General features: G+C 31.0%; 1 long non-coding RNA gene across 1 annotated transcript; it reads left to right on the plus strand.

Moving 5' to 3' along the window:
• The first annotated feature begins 7,409 nt into the window (after positions 1–7,409).
• LOC122029923 lies at positions 7,410–9,284 on the plus strand. The gene is made up of 2 exons (XR_006125239.1): positions 7,410–7,669; positions 9,090–9,284. It is a non-coding gene; the product is annotated as an uncharacterized LOC122029923 (long non-coding RNA).
• Positions 9,285–9,834: the final 550 nt, after the last annotated feature.

The following is a 9,834-nucleotide window of genomic DNA, read 5'->3' on the forward strand; positions in this document are numbered from 1 at the left end:
CTCAAACAAGATGAAGCCCTCATTATTAGATAATATTTTAGTATATAAGATTTGACCACGTTATTAGATAAAATCTTATTAGATAAGACTTGACTATATTTTATAAAATCTTATTAGATAAGACTTAGTGGTGGCAAACATGTTTTATCTGAAAAGATAACCCTAAAAATTAGAATTATATCTTTATTTATATATATGCATAGTAGTTAGGACTACGTACATGTGATTTTGAGAGACTCCAATTGTGCTTGTGAGATAGGTTGTGGCTGTGCTCATGTGGATACCGTTAGAGGTGCAAACATACTGATCGTGCTCAGATCGGCCTGACTTTCTATATTCGCAACAATTTTACATATCAAGAGATAAAATCCTATACCAATAATGTAATTAGAACTTGCATGGATCTTTGATGAGTTCCCTATTCTACTGTGTTTATTTTAATGCTTTAATTTACACAAAACCCAACACAAGATTTATAGTTTAATGTTTGAATAATATATTTGTATAGGTTAATAATATGCATGAAGAGATGTTTGGACAATATGTTAGTATAAGTTAGGTTGACATATATATGTCAAGGTCAAGTATATAAAATTACTTGGATGCTTGATATTGGATGAAGTCCAAATGAGTCAATGTTAATTAAGCATTTGACAAAGGGGAAGTTCGACAAGTGTTGACATTGATAAAAATCCAATAGGTAGTTGGTGATGAAGAAGTCTAATGGGTGTTAATATTGGTGAAAGTCTAATAGAAAGTTGGCAAGATGAAAGTTTAGATGGGTCAAGGTTAAAGGATGCTTGATAAGAAATGAAAGTTTAAGTAGATCAAGTGTGATTGAATGCTTAACAAGTGATGGAAGTCTAATCAAGTTATGGATTAGATAGGTCAAGAGTAATCCAATGCTTAAGTAATGGAAATCCAAGCAAATTAAGAGGGATTGGATACTTAACAAGTGATAAAGTAGGTAATTAAGGTTGATTAGATGTCAAACAAGTGGAAGTCCTAAAAGAGTGACCTTTAAAAACTTGAAAGTTTTTGTAGGTTAAGGTTGATAGACAAGTGAAAGTCTTAGTGGATCCAGGTTGACCTAAGGTTAAATAAATGGAAGTCTTGATGGCTCAAGGTTGACTTAGGCTAGATAAGTAAAAGTCCTAGTAGATCAAGATTTGAACCTAAGACTAGGCAATAAAATTCTTAGTAAATCAAAGTTGACTAACACTAAGAAAAGGATAAAGTCTTGGATTCTAGGCCTCTAGGGACTGAAAGTGTTGGTAGAGTTTACCAATATTAGGAAAATATGAGGAAGTCTAAAATATTATAGTCTCTTAACAGGACAAGAAATCAATCTTAGAATGAAGACAATGTTTCAATCAACTAATACATTAGTTCAATTGACTAATGATTGAGTCGACCAAGTAGTCGACTCAAGTTGGAATGCATACAAATAAAATATTTGTATTAGAGAGTCAGTCAACTGGGCAATTGACTAAAGCATAACTAATCGATTAATAGATGAGATCAGTTGATTAATACAACTATAGGAATCTAGGAAGAGAGTCGATATAATAAATTTGAGTGTCATCATTAGATGACTCAAATGCTATAAAAGTTCAACCAACTGGATGAATAATAAATCGACTCGAGTAACTCTTATGAACCATGGTAATCGATTCAGCTAAAGCAATCAATTGACTGGCGTAAGTTATTAATCAACTGATCGAACAGATTCTAACAACTAGTTGTTGACAGCAAAAGCAGTATAAAGAGGGGATTGTTTGAAGATTTTTGGAACAGACACTTGAGCAAATGAAACAACATTCTAGGGCTTACTTGAGCAATCGATAGTGAAAGAATGCAAGTCAAATGAAAAGTGTTGGATCGTGATAGACGAGAGGAAGAGATGAATCTCGTTCTTTAAAATCTTTTCTTTTTATAAAAATAGATCAAGTAAATAACAACAGAAAATAAAGAACACCTTTGTTTTCATTTGATTCATAGTTCTGTGATTACTATTCAAAAACTCATGATCCTTGACCCAAAGCCGATCCATGTTGTTTAAAGGCCTTGGACAAAATTATAAAATATACCCTAATTTTATCTTCCAAACACTGCTTCTAGATCATCAATTGCATAGAGCACTCAATTAAGGTGCAATATCAAGGAGCAGCATTTTTAATTAGATACCCCTTATTTAGTGATGCATATGATCTAATACTATTTTCACAATGCTTATAAGTATTAATTATGTTAATCTATAACATTTTATTTCTAAAAATGGATAAGGAAACATATCTTAAAATAAAATAAAATAAAATAAAATACATGTTTATGAAACTATTCACATTGGATAAATTTTAAAATATATAAAAAATTAATGTTACAAATTTATTTATTTATTCAACTTTCAAATTATATATATATATTTTTTAAATCTTTACCTAACCAAGAAAATCTTATGAAAAATATATATGATCCACGATTAGATCTAAGTAGCTTACATTAAAATAAAACGATGGGAAATCAAGAATACCCAAGAAGAATATACAAATCCACATCCAAAGAACAAATGAAGAACATAAATCATTATTAAATCAAACTAAATCTATAAATCTATCTATGAATCTTAAATACTACATCAACCAAACTGATTCGTGATTTGATACTCGAGCAACTAAATTGTCAACATAAATTGAATCATCAAATCAAGCTAAAATATATGAATCGAAAATATTGTATTGGAAAATATATGGCAGTATGTGCCTTGTGTAACTATCTCATTTCAAATACTAGGGCAAAAAGGATCACCATAAATGCCCTATACTGGAACCAATAACTCAATATTTACATGTGAAGCATCTATAGTTGAGCCTAGAAGTCGATCATGTACACTAGAACAAAAGACAATGGCATACCACTTTGTATGATGATAAGAACTAATATCGGAGCCATTCTGCATCTATTAAGCTCCCCTTGCACATCTGCCAAACAAAAAGATTTAAACTAAAATGTTATGAATTGAATAATCTTTCAAAGAAGCAATACTTGCATCAGTTGGAGTTACTACTTCAAATAATGGAATGTTGTATATGTCATTCAAGAAATCTGAATTCAATTCTTGTACTGATGATTTTGGCGATTTACTAAAAAGACAATCCAATGGAGGAAATTGAGAATAAGATGCATCCACCGACTTGCTAACAAACATGTTTGGATCACTAGCACTTTGTAATTGATGAACATAATATGTAGATTCCATTTTTCAAATTCTGTAAAGGACTGGAGTTATTATGACTTATGAACACTTTAAGAGTTATTATGACTTATGAACACTTTAAGAGTTATTATGACTTATGAACACTTTAAGAGCATAAATACAATGCCATGTGTACTCATAAGTAATAAAATGTTTACCTACAATTGCAAATGAGAGTGAATGCAAAGGATATAATTAAATTATGGACTATAATACACCTACAAAAAAAATACAAAGGTAACTCTAATATTTGTTTAATAAGATTCACTTAGTAACATTACTTGTAAAACTTATAGTTTTGAAAACATATATTTTGCATTAATATCAAAAGTATCACTATTTATTAAAGTATTTTGAAGATTCACACAAGAACTCATTAATTCATCATCATCCAATGAAACTAATTTTGTAACATCATACAAGTATCCAAATATAGATTCAAAATATTACAATTGTTCAAATCTACTTTTCAATTGTCCCAAGAGCAAAATCGATGACTGAGATAAAATAATCTATTCAAAAAGATTCTTCTAGTGATTGATTTTCCCTTTCAGTGTTAGCAATCTCATCAAAAATGTCTCTTTCTATAAATTTTATGTTTTATAGAAAATACAGGCTCAATTTCCATATCAGATGCTATTTTTTTTTCATAAACCATGGTAGAAGCAAAATCATTTTCTCTATATTTTTCAAAAAAGAAAACAAGACCAGACAATTATTTTACAATAACATCAAGATGCATATCCTTTGACTATAATTGTTTGCTAACTAAGTTAATTTTATGCAAAATATCATGTCAAATAACAAGGCTTAATATAAAATCAAAACTTGAAAGTTCACCATATGCTAAAGTTTCTGTATCTCTACATAATTTGTTGTCTTCACTTATTACTACTAATTTGAACAAAATTTCTCTGATTTGGGAAGTTTGAGATAGTATTCCTTTGACTGTTTCAATATGGCTTTCTTATCTTGTAGTTGATAATGATTTTAAAGTTAATCCATCAATATATTTAAGTAAAATATTCCATCTTTTTGTTGAATTAGACAACACGGTATAACATGCTCTAAAAAAATGATTGTGCTTTAACATAAGAATTTACCATATCACAAACAACTAAGTTAAGAGAATGAGAACTACATGACATGTAAAATGCTCTAGGATTAATGTCAAGCAATCTCTTTTGCACATCTTGATTTTTGTCTTTCATATTAGATTCATTATCATAGTCTTGCCCTCTCACATTATCAATGTCAAGTTCTAAAGATTGCAAAACAACTTGCAATTTATTGAAAAGACCTAAACCAGTTGTATCTTCTACATTTATAAATTCTAAGTACTCTTCTATCTTAATTGAAGTCTTTGAAACATTTACACATTTTAATATGAGAGTCATTTATTCTTTGTGACTTGCATCCAGTGTACAATCAAGAATTATTGGAAAATATTTTGCCTCTTTTACTTTTTTAATTATTTCATTATTAACTTTAGAAGATAGAATAGATATTAACTCGTTTTAAATTTTATGACTGGGATAATGATAATGAATCTTTTTAACTTGAATGAGTCAAAAATTCTCTTGCATTATTGAATCAAAATCTACAATCATTTCAAGTAGATCTAAAAAATTACCATTACCATCTTCATAAATTTTATCATATGTACCACGGAATGTCAAATTATGTATAGCACAACAACTATTATTAACATAACGTGTTTCCAATGTTTTGTGTCCTTTTTAATTTATTCTCTTATTTCCTTATCAATTGTCAATGTTTTCTTTAATCTCATTTGTAGTTCAATAAAAGCTCTCAGATTAGTGAGTTGTTCAACACTATTTTTCATGTTATTTAAGTTTGTTACATAAATGTTTCCAGTCATTAACTCTTTCTCTTGTTAAATTACTTTTGGTGTGTATTACTTTAAACAACTTACAACAAATACAAAATTCTTTATCCAACTCCTTTGAGTACACTAACCATTTTCGATCACGAGTCTCACCATTTGGTAACATTTGAACATAGTAAGTATGAGAAAAGTGTTGAGATTCTTTATCTAAAGGAAACTTGAGAATATCTTCCCTTTTAGGACCTCTTTCCATAAGTAAATCTCTTATTTTTGTATCAAGATTATCCCAAACTCTTGGATCAAATATGTTCATATCATATCTAGGTGTCAAACATTGATATTCGTTTATACGTTCATCATCACAACAATTATCAATATCTTTAGTTTTATCAATTTTAGTTTCATCCAAATCATTAAGATTTGTATTCTCTTTGTTCTCATTTTCTACATATTTCTCATTCTCATCACTTTTGTTTCTCATAAATTCTTCATTTCCATATTATTATTTTCAACAAAATCTTCATTTACATTTGATTCATTACTTAAAATCTGAACTAAGCTTTCCGTTGTGTTATGTGATTCTTTATTAAAATATTTATTCAATGAACCTCTTAAGCTTCGGGCTATCTCCTCTTTTTTTTTTGATATCAGAGAGTTGTTTCATGATGATAGATAATTATGAACACTAAGCAATAAACAAAGAATAATAAACCCTGATATGAAGAATTTTTCTTAGATTCAAAATCCACTTATATAAGACCTTACACAAATATCCTACAAGTTTATAAAAAAAACATAACAATTCAATTGTTTAGGAGTTAGAACCTTATTCGTGCAATTAAAGACACAAGTACTTTAATCTAACTAACTAAATGACATGAAAACTTAGTTAATCTATTTGTTTCATTTACTAGCCAAAAGAATTCATCTGAACAGAATAAACGACTAGAAGCCAAGGCTTTTTAGACTAAACTAATAAGAAAGTTCTTGTATCTCACAAAAAAAACAATAGATACTTGCTAGACAAGTGCTACCGATCTCCTAAGTGACTCCTAGTAAGTGAGGATGGATGAATCACTGAAATGCACATTTCTTGAGAGAGAAATAAAATCAAATCCAAGAAAAAATTATAGGGTGTAAGGATAGTAAATTGATTTCAACTCTTTTAATCTATTTTAGTAAAATAAATTTATACAGGGATTAAATAATCTTCATTTCCTCTAAAATGATATTCCAGATTGCAATGAAAACCAAGGAAGCCCTAGCATTAGAAAATAAGGAAAGTACATAAAAAGAAAAAGAATTAAGTTATCCAAGATTAGGACATTTAATTGTCAAGTTAAACAAATTTTAATAATCTGCAATGTAATTACCCTAAAGATGAGTTTTGGAAGGCATTTGAGATTTCATGAGATTCCAGTGTATTTCTGTAGTACGTCAATTTTTTTGCAGTATATCAAAGGGGGTTCAAGATTATGAAACTATTGAAGTTCTTTGATATGAGGAGTGAGTGTTTGCTATAGCCTAAGAAGTTGCAAAGTTCTTGAATACATTGGTTTAAATTAGAAATTCATCTGATATTTGATAAAAATTTAAGGGTTCAAATTACGTCTACAAATTTAACTCCTACACAAGTACTTGGCAAGAATAGTTTAATATGCATCAATTAACTATCTAGGATGTTTTTTTGCATTAAATGTAACGACCCAATTTTCCCTATTTCAAGTTCTAAAAGTCCATAAAAATATTTGGAAATACTTTTAAAATATTCTAGAGATTTTTAGGAATTTTTAGAGTAGTTTTATGTAATTTTTGGAGGTCTTTTAGTAGGGTTACAAAAAGAAAGAAATTTTAAAAAAAAATATTGAAGGTGAGATTCGAACCCACGATCTCGGGTCGGATTGACCCAAGCAAAACCGGCCCAACCAGCTGAGCTACACGATTTTTGTTAATCATATACGGAGCGAAATGTATATATGCAGTAGTTGGAACGTTTAAGATAAATTGGAATTAAAAGTGCGCGGCTGAGGGATTGAAGCCGAGACTCGTTGATTCGGTAAAAGGTCGGCCAACCAACTGTGCTAGCGGGCATTTCTTATTAAAGAAGGAGAAATATTCTAGTTAAGCAGTAGTTAATGATTAGGGAGTAAATAGGAAGAAAAATGGTTGCAGCCGAGACTTGAACCCATGAGCTGCGCCTTAAGCAAAACGTAGCCAACCAACTGTGCCAACGGCTGTTATTAATTAAGGAAAGAATGGATTGTATTTAAGGTATATTAATTAATAAAAATCTTAGTTAAAAGAAGAGGTTTAAGTTTTTCCCGAACCCTAAATTTTTTCTCACCCGAACCTCTCCTTCTCTCTCGCGAACTGCGGCGGCGACTTCGCTGTTCGGGCGAAAAGGGCGACGGAGCTAGGCTTTTTCCGGCCGGTCTTCACCCGTGTGCGACCACCATCGTTGAGGAGAGTTTGTGAGCATGAAGAAGAGCCGAAATCCAAGCTATCCGAAACCCTAGCAGCATTAGAAGCTCCTCCTTTTCGGTTGTAAGTCCAAGAACAGCGATGTAAGTGCTTCTCACCTGCGGTAGGAGTAGCTCTCGGGGTTTTGTTTTGCATTTTTGTTGTGAAATGAACAATAGCAGTGTTCATTCTAGTTTTGGTTTATGAAGAGTGCTTTAATATTGAAAACTTGGAATCTTCTTTGATCCGTATCAACCTTAATGAGCAATGATCAGTTTGTTTTGTTTACTGAGGTGGATACTTCCTTGTTTAACATTTAAGTCATTAATTCCAAGCACGTGTGTGATTTGTATACGGAATAAGTCCAAGGGGTCATGCAAAGTCAATCAATATTTGCCTATATTATGAACAAGAGAAGAAGAACATGACTTTCATTTTTGCTTGATTTTGAAACATGTTTTGTTTTACTTCACCAGTAGCTTCCATTGCTATTAGACAAGCATATTTTCTTATTGCGGTTAGACAAGCAGATTTTCTTATTGCTTTGCTTAGTTTTCTGTATATATATGCAATGAACTTGAACAGCATGTGTTCAATATATAGTTTTAGTTTTTATAGATATGCAATGAACATGGATAGCATGTATTTATAGTATTTTAGAATTTTGTTAACAAAGCATGCAGAATTTGTTTAGGATAGTATGCAGTTTAGATTTAAGTTTCTTTACTACCTCATTTAGCATGAACAGATCTACTTTTGGATTTAGTTATGATCCTCTACTAAATTACCAAAAGATAAGTAAAAGAAAGATAAAGAAAAGAAAGAAAAAGGCTAAAGCCTTAAGTAAGATTCCGAAGTCAAGACTTTAGGGATTTTGGCACACAAGGTGCTTATTAAAATGCCAAGACATTTTATTATAAGAAGTATTTAAAGATAAAAAGTATTTTACTTTTAAAGGGCATGTACCGGACACAAGGTCTAAGGGATGGGCTCCAAGATGCCCCTAGGCACAAGGCCTAGAAGTACCTTAGTAGTTTCGGGATTAGCTACCTCGACTCTTATTAAGGATGCACGCAAAGTGGTACAATGCCGGACCCAAGAAGAAGTTTATTATCTATTTTGAAGTATATATATATATATATATAAGCTTTTGGAACAAAAGAAATAAACTTAATTTAAGTTCAGAAATCAGCAAGATAGTTCTTTTTGTTTCAATTTCAGCAAGTTAACTGTCTTAGTTTTATTTCAGCAAGATAGTCATTTCTATCTCTTTAAATTCAGCAAGTTAGTTCTTTTATATTAGCATGCCATTGAGACTTTCTACTGCTATTTATGAGCATGACTAGCTTCACATGTTTAGTATTTCAGTTAGTTATACTTTACTTGCTGTTTTTAGTAAGCATGAGTAGTTCTTATCATGTTTCGAATTTATTTCGTACACATACTTTTCATATCGAGATTTTGTGAGTTAGATAGCACTTACTAAGCTTTATGCTTATAGATACTACTTTCCTCCTACTGCAGATAAAGGTAAAGATAAAGTAAAAGCTAAAGTATGAAAGGAAGGCGACAAGGAGCTGATGGAGGTGTGATGTGTGGACTATGGAAGCCTTGGGACTAAGTTTTAGAAATCTATAAAGACTTGTATTTAGACTATTGGAGTTTTTGCCACCCTATGATGATTTGGTTTAGCTTCTTAGATGTTTTATGTTTTATATTTATTAGAACTGTGTGGTTGTTTGTTTAATATGATTGTTATATATGTATCCATGATTATTGTCACCGGTACAGGGGAGGTGCTGTCAGAATTTTTGTCTAGCAGAAATCTCTCTCGAGGCCTGACAATAGTTTTAAAAAAAAAAGTTAGTAGTCAAGTAGGTAGCGTTAACCACGTTAGGGAGTTAGTAGTTAAGTTAGTAACGGTCACCCTTACAGACTAGTAGTAAGAAGGGTGGTCGTTACAGTTGGTATCAGAGCAGGTCCCATTCTCCAGCATCACACACACATCAGTATCATCCTTGCCGTCTCCAAGTAAGAAAGTATTTGAAATTCTTTCTTTATTCTGCTTTCCTTATTATTAACTGCAGTATAGAGTATTTGTTTATAAGTGCTTAAGTAAGATAGAAGATTTAGTTTTCCTTTTCTTTATTCATATTTATGTATGATTAGAAGGGTTAGAGAGAGGATACCAAGTCTTTTCCTTGCATAATTAGATGTCAAGAAGAGGACGCCCCCGTATCGTTTATACTGAAGACCAAGTTCAGGAGAA

Source organism: Zingiber officinale, chromosome 10B (genome assembly GCF_018446385.1).
Source record: "Zingiber officinale cultivar Zhangliang chromosome 10B, Zo_v1.1, whole genome shotgun sequence".
NCBI classification, from domain to species: Eukaryota; Viridiplantae; Streptophyta; class Magnoliopsida; order Zingiberales; family Zingiberaceae; genus Zingiber; species Zingiber officinale.